Raw genomic sequence first — 15,843 nt, forward strand, 5'->3', positions numbered from 1 at the left:
TGCATTGTCTTTTTTGGTATGAAAATGGTAACAGTTCAGAAAAAACAGCCTTCTTATGAAAATTCTCATATTCTAATTAGTACGTTGTATCTAATTACAGTGTCGGCATTATTCACAGGTGATCCTACAATACCTGCTCTCAGTCAATTACGATCTACCACACCACGCGCGAATAAACAGTTATGCAGGTGTTACTGTGGGCAAATACCTAGCCTGTATATGTATATTTTTTTTGTCGATACATGTATTACATATTTTCGTTGATATGTGGATATATTAAGCACAAAGACAAAATATATGCGAAACAAACACATAAGTTTTGTTTAATGGAAAATATTCTCGCCCATTGGCCAAACCTTTTTCTCGCCCATGGGCAAACTATTTTAATATCGCTATAAAATCGTTGAATTAAGTTAAAATGAGTTAGATTTTGTGTCATGATACTTGATGGAATACATGTTAAGTATTTGCGAAACAAAAACATGAGTTTTGTGTAAATGAAAATATTCTCGCCCATGGGCCAAACTTCGCCCATGGGCAGGCCCATGGGCGAGATGGTGTAAATATTTTTTTTAAAACTTTTTTTTTTTCATTTTTTCTTCCTAAGTATGTTCCCATGAAAACAGCATGCTTATTTTTGTAAATACCTTTGACCGAGACTGGGAAAAGACCGTAGAGTTTCTGGACTTTTGGGTTTCCAGAATTAAAATGGGACGTGTTATATATTGATCATGTTTTAATGTATCATCTGTTTTACTTTATTTCTCTTTTCAGGCAGTATAAGATATTTAAGATTTTTAAGCAGTTGTAAGTTAAGTTTCACCATTAAAGCTCTTTTGTCAGTGTTTACTTATTGGGTCTGACAACTGTATTGTAGCGTAGATAGGTAATCATTGGTGGTCAATCAAAGTGTAAGCCCAGGTGTCTTTTTGAGTGGCTAGTTTAAAATCTCAGTGTCCTATTTTTTGTTTTCACCCCTGCACTTCTCATTGACACTTCACTCAGCACTGGGCTGGGAAAGAGACAGGGTAAGTAAGTTGAAGGTTCAGTCATTGTAACCACCCAGATACACCCAAAGGGATTCACCGGGGTGTCAGTTTGTCATCAAGGGTGAACAATAAACAGACCCAACACCACGGCCTGTCTCATCATGTTTTGTGTCCAGCTGCACACATTCCTGGCTATGACAACGGATGCCTCAGTGAAGACCTATTGACAGCTGATGTTGGTGTCAGTGACAATACCATTGATCTAGTGACCATCCTAGTGATTCAGTAATAGACTGCATACCCATGTGAATACGTGGTAACTAGGAACTATTTGGGTGCAAAATGTTAACAACTTGTACCAGGACTCACGCAATCATGGACAGCTATCTTCGAAGCAATTGCTATACTTCTGTCTTATCAAATGTGCATTTGTGCTGTTGTCTGAAAAAAGTCGTAAATGTGTTATACTCTCCAAAAAGATGCATGAAATATTTCTTTGACATTACAAATGGTGTTCATGTCATACTTCGTAACTGATTGTACACTGCAGTGTTCTTCCTGTTGAAACACGTGCTTTTATTTTGTATCTTCAACCATGGTGACTAGGTATTTTAGTTTATTGAATCATTTAATGAATGTCACTATAATCTGTATTGCTTTTCCTAGTCATGAGAGCTAGTGACTTCGATGGGTTTTATTTATTAACAACAATGCCAAGACATTTTGAATTCATTATTATAGCATTATATAGGAATCAAAATATATATTTATTGCCAAAATTCACCATAGTGCTTAAATTGTCAAAGAAATAATGCCACTCAATGCAAACAACTATTTTATTGAGTAGACTGTAGGTGCCCGAAATTGATGCCATTTCACATGCGCTTGGATATTATGAAATGCGACTTTGCCTCTGTTATCAGGGTAAACTGTTTCTTATCTACTTGAAACTTGACGATGGGTGATACAAACAATAAACTACTCGTGACGAAGAATGACGGATGTCCCTGTGAAATTAATGTTGAGAGTCACTTGCAATGGCTCGGGACTTACAATTTGAATTACACTGGGAACTGATAATGCGTCATTCCTCTTCACTCGTAAATTAGTGTCTATATCATGTTACAGATTTGCTAAATACCCAAATTATTTGCTGCTCTACTTTCTGTTTTAGTCAAAGGAAATAATCTGAAACTAGAGTTATTCAAGTCCATACATGTACCGGTTTTAAAAGAAACGCACTGGTAGATTTAAAAAAAATCTATTGCACCTAATCAAGTCAATATATTTAATTTAATATCATAAATACAAATATGAATTTTTGGAGCACGACAGTAACATGTTGTCATTGTACAAAGGCATTGAAAACTGTTCATGTCACATAAGGCCACAAGATTGCGCTGAACTCAGTATCTCGAGTGATTGCCCCGGGCACCAATCACGGCTCTACATCTCCTAGGCACTGACTGGATAAGTGTACACATCGATCGAGTTCTTCTAAAAGGTGTTCGATTAGTTTGAGATCTGGAGATCTCGACGTCCAGGGCAGGACGTTGATGTTAGCATTAGGGAGGTAGCTACCGTGACACGAGCTGTGTGTGGTGGAGCGTTGTCCTGTTGAAACAGCTCAATCTGCAAATTGACAATGGTTGCGTTTTGACGCACCGTTTGTCGAATATCAGGCCACCAACATTTTCCAATAACATATATCCAATATCAGGTTAAATGAACTACATAATATCTGTGCGTTCCTTTTTTTGAAGAGTGTATAGAGAATCTGTTTTGTCGGGTAATCGAGCCTGGCTGACGTGTAATTTATTCTTACAATCTAAACCAAAGATAAGTCGATGGGTTAGAACAGATTCCAAGCACTCGATGTGACTAACCTGACCAGTTTCAAAACTATCGACCTCAACGGTTTGAGGAACTATTGTATATTCCAGCAGACTACCACATATCTCGGTCTGTAGTGTAACACTCCAACCTACCTTGTGTTCCGACACCCGTCTCTCCACCCGCCAGTGTGATGTAGTGATGTAATGAAGGCTTGGACAGGTTTGCTGATAAGCCCGGAACTAGTCAAAATACGTCACGACAGACTCATGGCTCCTAGTGGTGTAGGGTCATGTGACAGTCATGTGCCGGTCGAGGTCCAATTGTACTGAGACGACCCTAGTTTTGATCAGTGTACCGCGGATCTGGGCAGCGAAGCAAATACACTGGCGCAATTTTACACTTCCCATTGTAACGTCCAGGAAAAAAAACTACAAATATTTGGAGAAAGAGACCTTGCGTGAGTCGGTGCTACTCCCACCTAAACATGTACCCACACACGGCCATGGAGACATTACAGACCACAGTTGTCAGAGGCCAGACAGTGACGTTGATGTGATAAACCAATACCATAAACGTGGTATCACGATCCGATAATTATGCAAATGAGGTCACCTACTTTTAATAAGCTCAATGCCATGCCTTCGTGCTCATAAATCACTTTAGTTTCCTTGATGAATAGATAGTGGTTTCCAGATGTGTAGTGTTTATGTTAACAAGTATGGCTGTAAATCCTTAGGTCACAAATGGGGCGTTTTCCTCCAACTTTGTATTCATACGCAGTGACTGTAGTGAATTGCAATATGCCAATAGTTTCTTCTTTAAGAGGCATTTAGACTTAAGCTTCGATTAGTATGAGAATGTCATTATATCATAAAATAATCTGATTAGTACGCTCGTTTGTACCCGTATAGTTAATATTGTATTTTGGGAGAAAAGAATATGTACTCGTATGTTACAACCAAAGGTTACATAATAAATTCATATTCCTACCATATAATATTGACGAAACACACGAGGGTAATATTTTCTATGCCCAATGAAAACCGCTCTCCTCAAGAATAAACACTTGATGCAGCTAGTATTAACATAACATCAAATATTACTAATGACTTCATACAAAATATGGTTTTGCAACAGGGGTTGGACAAAAGGGAGAATGCCGTGTTTCCGTGCATCTGTTCTTGATATCAGTACCAGACATAACCTTGCAGACTTTTGTTTTATCATATAGGCCTGATATGGCGTCCATATTAGCTATTTTTATCACGACACGTAATTCAGCTGAGACTCTTTCGGCCACCTTCACTTTAAGTTGGTTAAAAGACATTATTGATGAGTATATTGAGATTTTTAAGCACTTTAGAAAAGTCTTTTTAAACTCAAGTTTCGTTTTTGCATCGGATTCCATTCCATGTTTACTTACGCCGTGCCATTCACCTCGTGTATCTGATTCGTAGGGCAAACTACACTATCGTCCTAAGGAAACTATACCAAGTGTTTGAAAGGTTATGAAAGTAAAAGAAACCCATATTTAGAAAATTCATATTGGTACAAAACTTCATGTCAGTCAAAATTTAACATGCAGACGGACACGACCAAAAAGACGAATGTGGTCAACAATGAAAATCACAATCATAACACATGACGAGGCAAGTGTGTAAAATGTCAGAATACTCATCATAATGTCACGTTAATATCGGGTATGTCCGCCTTCTCCATTAATGCACGCCAGAACACGTCGACGGGCGGATGACGTCAAACGTCGGATGACGTTGGGGGAATGCGTTGCCATTCGTCAAGGAGTCATTGTTCCAATTGCTGGCGGTTTACCAGAGCCATTGGGCGACTTCTGATTTAGCGATCGAGATAGTTCCATAAATGTTCAATGGGGTTCATGCCTGGCGAGCATAACGGCCATGGTAAAACCGTTGTTAAGGAAGTTCTGCGTCGTATCCGGCGTCGCATTGTCGTGCTGGAAAATGATTCCACGGGTCTGTTGCTGGATGAATGGTTCCACACCCGACCGCAAAATTTCATCTCTATATGGCTGTGCATTTATGTTACCATGAATAACCACAAGCCTTTCAAGTCATCAAAGATTCCCTCAGACGCCCCTGCCTCCAAATGCCCGGACTTGTTGAATGCAATTCTGCGCTAAACACTTCTGTTCCTGAAGAGACAGAATCTGCTCTCATCGGAGAACAGAGCACGAGCCCAGTCATCCAGTTGCCAACATCCTGGCCCACATCAATCTGTCGAGGCGATGTTGAGGTGTCAACAACACTCTTCGGTAGGGTCGATGTGCTCTGATACCATTGGCTCGTAGCTCCTGTACAATGTTTGTCGACTGTTCCTGTGTCGACGTGACGAAGCGGTTTCGGAGGTGAATCGTCCGGATTCAGCGGTCTTGATTGGGCATAGTCAGCCGTGGTCTTCCGCTTCTCGACATGTCTGTTGCATCAACCTGGTAACGGTTAAACGGGCGCATCCAAACGTTCTGGCAATGACGGCTTGCGTCACTCCCTGTTGGCCGTCCCGACGGATCTCTCCCTCTCTATCGCAGTTAAACGTGCCATTTCTTTGGTGTGCTTTTTGGTGTTGTGTTCCAAACAAGTCTGTTCAGCAGTTTTATACAATAGACCTGCACGTGCATTACGTGCTACAGCACCTGACATCGTTTTTGCAAAGTGCACGTTTGTTTACACAAGTTGTCAAATGTTCCTGCTTTTTCCCATCGACCAAATTGGGCTTGGTACGAGGGATATATTTAAGTATGTTTTCCTATAAAATAAATCACTTATACCAAAAGTATCTTAAAAAATGGATTGTGTCGTTTCTGTTGGACGTTAGTTTTTATCATGTCGAAAGGAACTCAAGAAACAAAGAAATTAAACATGAGAATGGTTAACTATAGTATTATTACGTTTACTGTAGACTTGTCAATTACTGAAGATGTTTTTGTTTGTTGTTTAACGCCACAGTCAGCAATATTCAATCTCTAAGATGACATTCTGTAAATAATCGAGTCTGGAAATAATTGAAATACGATGATAGGCATCAACCGAGCCTGACCACCGGATCCTGTTACGCGCCTCTTACAACAATCAAAGTCGCCTTTTACAACTGAAGATCTATTGAAAAGATTAAATCATGCTGCCATCAACACTTCACTGGCCAAACAGGGCCGAGCGAATGGACTTGACTTCTGTAGCATTTGAAATGTGGGATGGTGCCACGTGATGACTATACCCAACGAAGTATGAAAAATACATGAAACATTAAACACACACACACACACACACTCTAAGAGAGCCAAACAAAACATACACAAGTTTATATAAGTTAATCAATAATAAGTAAAAGTAAATTAAATTATTCTTCCACAAATGTAACTAAACTATATTAGCACCCAGTGCTAAATTCGAAAAGTTGCATTAAAAGATCTGTCTGTTCACGAGACATTTGGCATACTTTGGACGCAGAGGAGCAACGACAATGAATAAACCTTTTCCATATATCTAAGACATATCTTATAAGTGTCGATTGTACGATTCCGACCTCATATCAAATAGTGATGATATCAGGTGTTCGCAAAAAGGTGAGTGTATTCTGCCCACCTGGTGGCGCCCGTCACAAACACATGCAAGGCAAGTCCATTGTTCCCCTGAAAAAAACTTTTTAACATATGGTACATAAGCTCTTTGAAATCTTGGCAGAGAGAACATGCTCGATTGCAACGGTCTTCAACGCAAAAGCCAACTGCTGCAAAGACTGGGGTTGTGGTTGACGTCGACGTAGCCGTCTATCCAATTCATCCAACAGGCGCTCTATCGGGTTCAAATACGGGGATCTGGAGGGCCAGAGGAGAACATCAACATTGTTGTTTTGTAGACAGGCTCTTGTGATCCGTGCTATATGCAGTAGAGCGTTATCCTGCTTGAATACACCGTTGCCGTTGGCTGCAATTGGGAGGATGTGTGGTTGGAGAATTTCGTTGATGTATCGTTCAGCCGAAAGATTGCCCTGGAAATGGACCACACCTGTCCTGCCATGATAAGAGATAGCCCCCAACATCATAACGCTACCCCCACCAAACCGTACGCAGTTTCCGGTGAAACGTTCTCCCCGATATCTGTAGACCAGTGCTCTTCCATCCCTCGACGGAGGCGAAATCTTGATTGGTTACTGAACAAGACATCCCTCCATCGCACAGGCCACAGCCTGTGTTGACGACACCAATGCAGTCGTTGTTGATGAAGTTGTCAACTTGATATGACGCGTTGAACAGGGCGTCTTGCTCGTTGACCTGCTGCTCTTAAACAGTTTCGTACGTTCTGTTCGGATATTCTGCGTAGTTCGGGTATTTGGGATGCGGTTGAGGTGGCTGTGGTCGTCCTTTCATGTAGGTGGCGCAGTCTGATGTAGCAATTTTGGGAGGGGTGGTAACTCTTGGTCGTCCTTGGCCAATCACGTGTTGACCCGTGCTGTTGAAACCGATCCCATAGCAATGCGATGGTGCTTTGCCTAACATTGAAAATCCCGCCTGCATGCGGCCTATGACGTTGTTTCTTTGTACTTCTGTTAATCTTGGCATATTGTTGAACTCTCACTGTTCGATTGACGCAGATGCCATGACCAGGCAATCAAAAACCTGCACTTAAATACCGTTCCTAGTGCTGCTGCACGTGCAGTACGTGCAGCTCCATGGCCCTTTTGTTAATGCACTTGGTGCGTTTTTCCGAATCGTACGTGTCTCCCGACTAATGATTTGCATGTACTTGTTGTGATCATTTTGATCCACTTAAATTGTCACTGACACAACTAGAAATTAGGCCTAAAATTTTCGTATTGCGTTTCTTTTTTTGAAGAGTATATTTGCTCATGGCTTCTTTGGCCTCACACGGCATATGTATAACAGTTACACTATCACAAGTAACAAAGTCCTGTATACTTGGATCATGCACTCAAGTGTCAAGCACCCATACACGTGTTCGACGTCGTACTCCAATGATAGCCACTACCGATAAACAAATATGGCAACTGATGAAAAGATTGTGCATGTGTTACGACGATAAATATCTGTAAAACCAGAGACCACATACCTTACAATTAGATCGAGACGTTTTGTTAACAATCTATGTCCACGTTGGGAATCAACCACGGAACATTAACCACTCAACAGATCTAGCGTCCCCCTACCTGCAACAGCTAAAATACATTCAGAGATAAACCTTTGACTCGACTACAGACGCCCAATCACCAGCCCCGCCTGAAAGCAGGGAGATTAACCTTGTACAGAAACCTGCACGTATTGACAACACCGACTGAAAAGTATTTAACTCACGAGTCATTATGTATAATGTTAATGATAGGAGTACATAGACAGGGTCATCCCAACCACTGACGGTGACAGTCTCCGAACTGACTACACACTGAGTGTTATAGAAGGGTATCTTTATCCAACAACCAGCAGTGATACAACCATTGTTCACATCGCCTTCATCTATGGTCGTCTTTGTGTGTGAAGCAGAACATCCCAGTCGTACGGGAACTGATATAGTAATTAGTACATCGAGCTTCTGTACGTAGGAAATTATTTTATTGACAATTCATGTTAAGGGCCCTTGTATACTTTGTCCCAGTCCATGTCAAGGATAACTGAACTTTTTCTATTGTTGAGTTTACAACGGCTGAAAAGACTGCAGGTTGCGTGTACACGGTTTACTTTGAATCAAATACACGAATTAAATGAATTTCTGACAAATACCAATAACCGTATAATCAAATTTGTTCTCAGTTTGAATTACAAACGAATTATAAACCAACTAGCTATATAGATACAAAATCAGTATGGGTTGTTCGGTTAAGGAGTGCGTGGTTACAGTCCATTGGTAATCAATTCGGCTCAGTCACATTATGACAACTGAACAAAAGAAGGGGCCAAAATGAGGCTCCCTATAGAATAACGGACTACTCCAGTCTCAGCCATATGTACATAAACGACATTTAATGGGAGATGCTGTTATTTTCGATGTATTATTGTTGTTATATTCTGTATTTCCACAGAGCATACCTAACCGGAGGGTATTTAAAACAAAACAAAAAACTAAAATATATCAGCTTGTCTCTTGACGGTATTAGCTTGTTATTAGTACTTAACACAACCCTTGCCCCGACTTTAAAGATTGATTCGAAATTTGAAATTTCGTAAAATAGCAGATGGTCTATTACTCAGTACCCAAATTCATAGACTACAGAAACAATTTGGCCATGTTTCAGATCGGCATTCTGTGAGAAAGTCTTGGAAGCACCATTTAAGTTTGGTGTCTGGTTAACATCGTTAAGCTGCGTGCTCCGGGTACACCCCTGGGTACCCAGAGGACAGGAGTCAATCCTGAGTCAAACCATCCCATTTAACATTTCAACTGTGAGTCTGATCATGTGAAATCTGTTCCAGATACCCACCGCCCTCACCCCCTCAAATAAGTCACATCGAATGCTGGGAATCTACTCTAACCCAGGTCGAAATGGAATTACTTTCGGTTTAGATTGTAAGGATAATTTACACGTCGACCAGTCTTGATTACCTGAAAAAAAAAAACAGATTCAATTGGATGTAAAAATGTAAATAGCCGTGACAATTATGTGAATAGATCACTGGAAATCAGTGATAACACCAGGTGTTCGGGAATACCAACATCAGCACGAAAACACTTTCAAAGCCATTACCATATAAAATAATCTTAAAGTTCTCACATCTTTGATCTACAGTGCTTATACATTCAACATACGTGCACATTTTATTCAGATTTTCAAACTGAATCTGGTTCCGAAAACACAACTTTTATAACCAGGACATTGATGAACTTTTCAGAATGATGTACATTAAAAAACAATAATGTACAGGGTACAAAATGTACACGTTTCGTATATGTCTAGCTTTATAGTTATAACACTTCAATATTTCAAAAGCATTAAAGGGGCACTGATCTGAAGCACTTCCGCGGGACTGGTTATTGCCTTTGTTATTGTTTTTTACCCGTTGGTACCCGGATGATGCGCAACGCAACTGAGTTTATCAAGAGACTGGGCTACCGTCTGCATGGACAGCTAAATAAGTTTGGAGGCAATAGTTGAACATAGCATTTTTGAACACTGATTGGGTAACCGTGATCTATAAAGATTTCGAAAAAGGGCGCATGGTAATTAATTTCTTCACTCTAAACAAACATAAACAAACAACGGAGGAACTCATCGGATGTCGTCATTTGGAAATACCCCAGGCGGTTATAGTTTGATCATAAAAAAAGTAACCATGCATTGAAAGCAATTTCGGATTTCGTGGATAATACGATTACTACTCCCTTGTTGTCATCCACGTTTTCTGGTATTACCCTACACTTGTGTATTTGTCGTCATTCACTTGATGCTCAGTTAATGAATTTATTACAAGTATAATTAGTAGTAGCACCACTCAGATTACCTGACAAAGGTTCCCATTTGGCATTTATAGTGTCAATAAATCTAAATCCAGGTTTGAAGTGAGGTGAAATGTGTGTTATGTAATATGCACGTTGCAGCCAAGCAAGAGATGAATGATCAGTTGATTTACTTTTTTGTATATCAACGGATCGTTCTTAGTCATCAAAGGATGAACAGAAAATACGTTGATTGCTTAATCACAGTGGATATGTCAGAAGTGATAGTTTACACATCTAGGTTTACTAAAACAAAGGGAATGCACTCATATTATGGCGTGAAGCGCCGATGTAAAAACAACATACTTTGTTCAAAGGGTTAACCGATAATACGTTCATTGATTGCTCATTGTTATCTAACACCATGGATGTGTTTAGGAACCGTGGACGTTATGAAAATTTCTCAGCCGACCTTTGAGATTTGACACCTATGTGAAACACCTGAAACAATCTAAAAGATCAGTTGAGAAACGAACACGGGTTATGATATCCCGAAACGATATATATATTTTAAAATATTTGATTGTTACAGAGACAGGTGACATCGAATAAGTTTCTTTATCATATAAAGGGTTCGTTTCTCGGCAGGATAAAGCCAACGGATAAAAACGATATCCGTTGGGGTCATATGCGGACAGAGATGCCAATACCAAAGGTCAAGTGGGGACCTCTTCCAGTGTTTATAAACAAACATGGTGTCGCCCTTGTCATTTGGCGATCGAGTCAGCACTAACCATTGTGAATCAGGATAAACTACGGGGATAATTGCTATCATTATAAAAAAAAAAACAGTCTAATATACTGAAAATCAGTGTCTAACTGTGGCGTAGCTAAGGCACTTTATAAGTTTTGGCAACTTTGGAGATATATATTTCGAAACCATTTTGCGAGGGCACTAGGCCTAGCCAAGCGGGATCAGTAGCCATATCTGTGCGTGTTTACCTCTGCAGGTTGAAACCTTTTCCACAAATCAAAATAGTTGGATTTGGCCGAAATATGTTTGAATTGTTACCTTGTTTCGTTTTGACGCTGTGTGTACATCTGACTGCACTTCTTAACGTTATGACAGGACAGGCAGACTGTCAACAACATCTGAACGTAGCCGTGACGTCTCATTGAATAAGTTAAGAGTAGCTTCCCTTTGACAAAGGGCAGTTACTCTAGCGGACAGACCGATGGATTTCCGCAAAAGGCAAGTAAAAACAATTGTTGTTTTGCGTATATGTTGCTTCGCCACTGTATAAGAAACAGATTTCAGTTGGAACTACATGTATATTGGCTACTGTCACTGTCCGACTAATACATCACTTACCCTGTGACGTAATAAATATTAATGCGCGCATTCCAGGAAAACTGACAATGTTTCGATAATGTTTGTGAGAAAAGGGAAAGCGATTTTCAAGCACAGAATTAAAGAATGACATAATATGATAAAGAGGTTATCACACTTGTGTGTTTGGGGATGGTAAATATCCTGTATTAGGAATAAACACTATGTATTGAGCTCGCCAAGGCTCGCTAAATACAATGTGTATTCCTAATGCAGGATATTTACCATCCCCTAACACACTCGTGTGTTAACCTATTGTACAGCTGCAGACGTGTGGGATATTGTTCTTTTGTGTAGATATTCATGGATACATTCCTCCAAAAAGGAATCTGCCCAAAATTATACACATAAATTTGGTAGGTTGTAATTATGATATTTGCATATTGTTTTCCTTCAATTGCTGTAGCATTGAACAGATTCATTCTTGATCCTCTACGTCTTGGTTGGGAAATTCTTCGATGCGCGATAGACGTTGTTTTTACAAGTCTTCTCCTTTGTAAGCGTATATATATTACAGTCAATTTGTAAAATGTGATTCTCTCAGGCAATTAATAAAATGTGTAAATATTGACTGAAACATCAGTCAATTTCTTTAACAGATTGACTAAAATTAATTAAGAGGATCAAAAGGGCCTAAAAACATCACAATAGGTTATTTTGTAGGATGGATTAGAAGCCAAACAATATAGAAATTTACTTTTCATCATAACATTTTCAATCTCTTGGTGATGATATTAAACATAAACATGTTTGGAATAAAACAGATGTACATAGTTTTCAGTCAATTTGTTAAAAAAACCTGAATATTTTGGCGTTTATTAAATTTCCTAAGTGAAAAGTTTGCACATTTTGACTGATAAAATAAGCAATGCTCAGGAGAATTATTTACTTTGTGTTGCAAGTCAAAATAGTTTAAACGAAAATCGCACAATTACCAAGCAAGTGACTTATCAAAACTTTGTCACCAAACTACCCACAAAGATACCTACATTTCCTTATTATTTCCAAAACTGTATTTCATTTTGTTGATCAATGTGACCATACGCTCTTATACTATCAATAAAAGTGACAAATGCGCAGCACAGGTCGCGAACTGGTCTAGATTTCTGCTATATCATCCGGGTACTCACGGTAAAAAAACAATAATAAAGGCAACAACCAGTCCCGGGGAATTGCTTCAGATCAGTGCCAATTTAATTCAAACACAAATATTTTTCGTACAAAATCTAAAGAAGTCATTAAATTTTATTTGTTTGAAAAGTTAATTTGTTATATAGACTTAACTAAAATCAATCCAAAACTGAAAAGTAGCATGCAATCTAGATACTTGTTCTGACCTGTACATCGGCAATTAATTTATTATATTTATCGTCAGTTCTGGACAGCAGCTTGAAGGATAAGGCATTGCTTTCTTATACAGTGAGTGAGCCCTGTCGAACGTCGCTTTAAACAGTATACCAGTTATATCAGTGCTTGTCAACTTATTGTGGGAGGAAAGTGCGAAGTGAGGCAGGTCTTAGACATTAACCACTTTGGCAAAACCAATGAGCACAGGTAAGGTGCTGACAAACCTAGAAACATAATCAAAGCAAACCAGGATTCAAACCAACAATCAAAGGTTTCTCGTATGCCTAAAATAAGCAACACTGCAAAGCAAACCATTACATATTTTGTTTGAAAGATCACTATGATTGTCAGGTTTGGGGTCAACACCTTAAGACAGATAGTGTTATAACAATATTATTAATGATTTGTCATTCACAAAATGTTATTCATTCAAATTCATTAAACAGATTGTTACATAATTCTTAAATGCCATTCCCAATATAAGGTTAAACAAGTTTCTATTAAAAGTAATCACCACAGTACTTATTGTGGCATATTTTTTATTCTTTACTCTCCAAAAGGAACTTTTTATTGTTGATTTTTTGCTCTAGAAAGCATCAGGCCAGTGGACTTGGAGCTGAGTCTTCCCTGCAAGATGCACTCCCAAGATTAGCTCTTCACAGCCTAATAAGGTGGCTTCATCATTATTACTATTACCACCGATCTATGTGAATCAGTGTAGTGCTAGTTGTCAAACGTTTTGACAATGGGGATGCCACAGTAAGGTCACAGCCAAGATATGTGCAGGCTGTTGGCTTTTCTTCGGTTATTACCTTACCAATGTTGTTCATAAGATGGTCTGCACCTTTGATATTGAAATGGGAATAATTCCTTTTTATCTAAAATATCATTATTAATTCAACAACACAAACACACAACTTTGGTTCACAACACCAATACTCAGCATTCTGTCACATGATTTTTCTGACCCAAACGTTGCAAAAACAATATACACAAAAATATAAAAAAAAAACATGGATGGCGTAGATGCTCACGCCACCAGCAATGCTTTGTCTGACTTCAGCCCAGCTGTGGTTGGTACTAGTGGCTACAGCTTAATGCAGCATACACTCAACATATTTAAACATCGTAATATTGTGTATCCATTTAAGATAGGGATTGGTCATATATTGTAGTTGGGGTGGGGGTTGTGCTGATCATAGAACTAAGTTTCATGTCCGCTCCCCACCCTATTATAAATGTCCTCTCCCTAAATAATGTTCAAATCAATATAAAAAAAAGAACATTTTACCTCTTCCCCCTCTTTCACTGTCATTTTACATGACCATTGCTGTATCTAGTGCAACACTCCAACTTACCTTGTGTCCTGACACCGTCTCTCGGTGGCGACGTAATGCGGGCTGGGAGAGGTTTGCTGATAAGCTCGGGAACAAGTCAAAATACAATCATCACAGGTTCAGGACAAACTGGTGTTGTTGGGTCATCTGACAGAAAAAAGATAAAGATAGCTAAAGATAAAACGTCATGTCGAACCGATATAATAAATATAACATCTGCAAGGTTATGTCTGGTGTTCGCCATGACCCTTTTGCAAGCCCGTATTTTACATGAATTAATTATGAATATTCGATGTTATGTAATCACTAGCTGTGTTTTGCACTTTAGACTCGAGGGGCGGTTGTCATTGGACATAGAAATTATTACCCAATATTGTTACCCAATGTTACGTCATTATCATATTGTAGGAATATATAGTGTATTATGGAACCTACATATTCTTTTATTCCAAATATATTAACGATACGGACACACATGAGCGTACTAATCTCTTATGATATAATGTAATTCTGAAACTAATAGAAGCTTAAGTTTAAATGCCACTCAAAGAAGAAGATATTATTATATTGATATTCTCTATAGCCACTGCGTATGAATGGACCCCCCTCCCTTTATCACATAATGTGTAATGATTTGCAACAGTGCTAGTTAACACAACACCACACATCTGTATACCACTATCTAATCATTAAGGGAATTGAACTATGACACTCTTTGAACTCTTGGTAGAAAGAACATCCTCGATTGTATCTTGAAAGTTGACGATGTCTGATGAGAGATGCTGTTATTTTCGATGTATTTGTTCTTATTGTATTTATTTCCACAGAGAATACCGGAAACAGGGTATTCACTACTACAAGTACATTATTAAAGAAAGTACACAATATCAACTTGCCTATTGACTGAATGTTATCAGCACTTGACACAACGATTGCCCCGACTTTGAAGTATGGTTCGGAAATTTTGGGGATTTAATAAAACAAATCTCATGAAAAGAACGCATTCAAAATTTCTTCGAATAGCAGCTGGTCTAATACTAAGCCCCCAAATTCATGGTAATATGGCTGCCAAAGCGTCATGTTTCAGACCGGAATTCTGTGAGCAAATCTTGCCAAAACTATTTAGGACTGTTTCATATTTTCCTGACCCACCTCATCACATTTTGCGTTTTACCCTACACGTACCATTGTAAGTGTACTGAATAATCCATACACGAACACACTACTGATATATACTTTCGGTTGTGCTTGTTTTCCATCCTCGATCAATTAGAACGTGTCCATCCTTGAAAAACATCGATTGCCCCCCATATCCAGGACATACTCGGCAAAGCATGACACATGACAAGAGTTTATGACCTTGTGGGTGGCCAAGCTGGAGTAACCTATTGATCCCACGTCAAAAAACACTCGGTAAAAAGAGATTACTTTTCGGGTGTTTGTCAGAACTGAATTCAAAACTGTGTATAGATTGTAGTGTATTAGTGTGCATAGTGTATTTTGAATTTTATTCGACTTCGAAGTGG

Source organism: Haliotis cracherodii, unplaced genomic scaffold (assembly GCF_022045235.1).
Source record: "Haliotis cracherodii isolate W230 unplaced genomic scaffold, xgHalCrac1.p SCAF_5, whole genome shotgun sequence".
NCBI lineage: Eukaryota > Metazoa > Mollusca > Gastropoda > Lepetellida > Haliotidae > Haliotis > Haliotis cracherodii.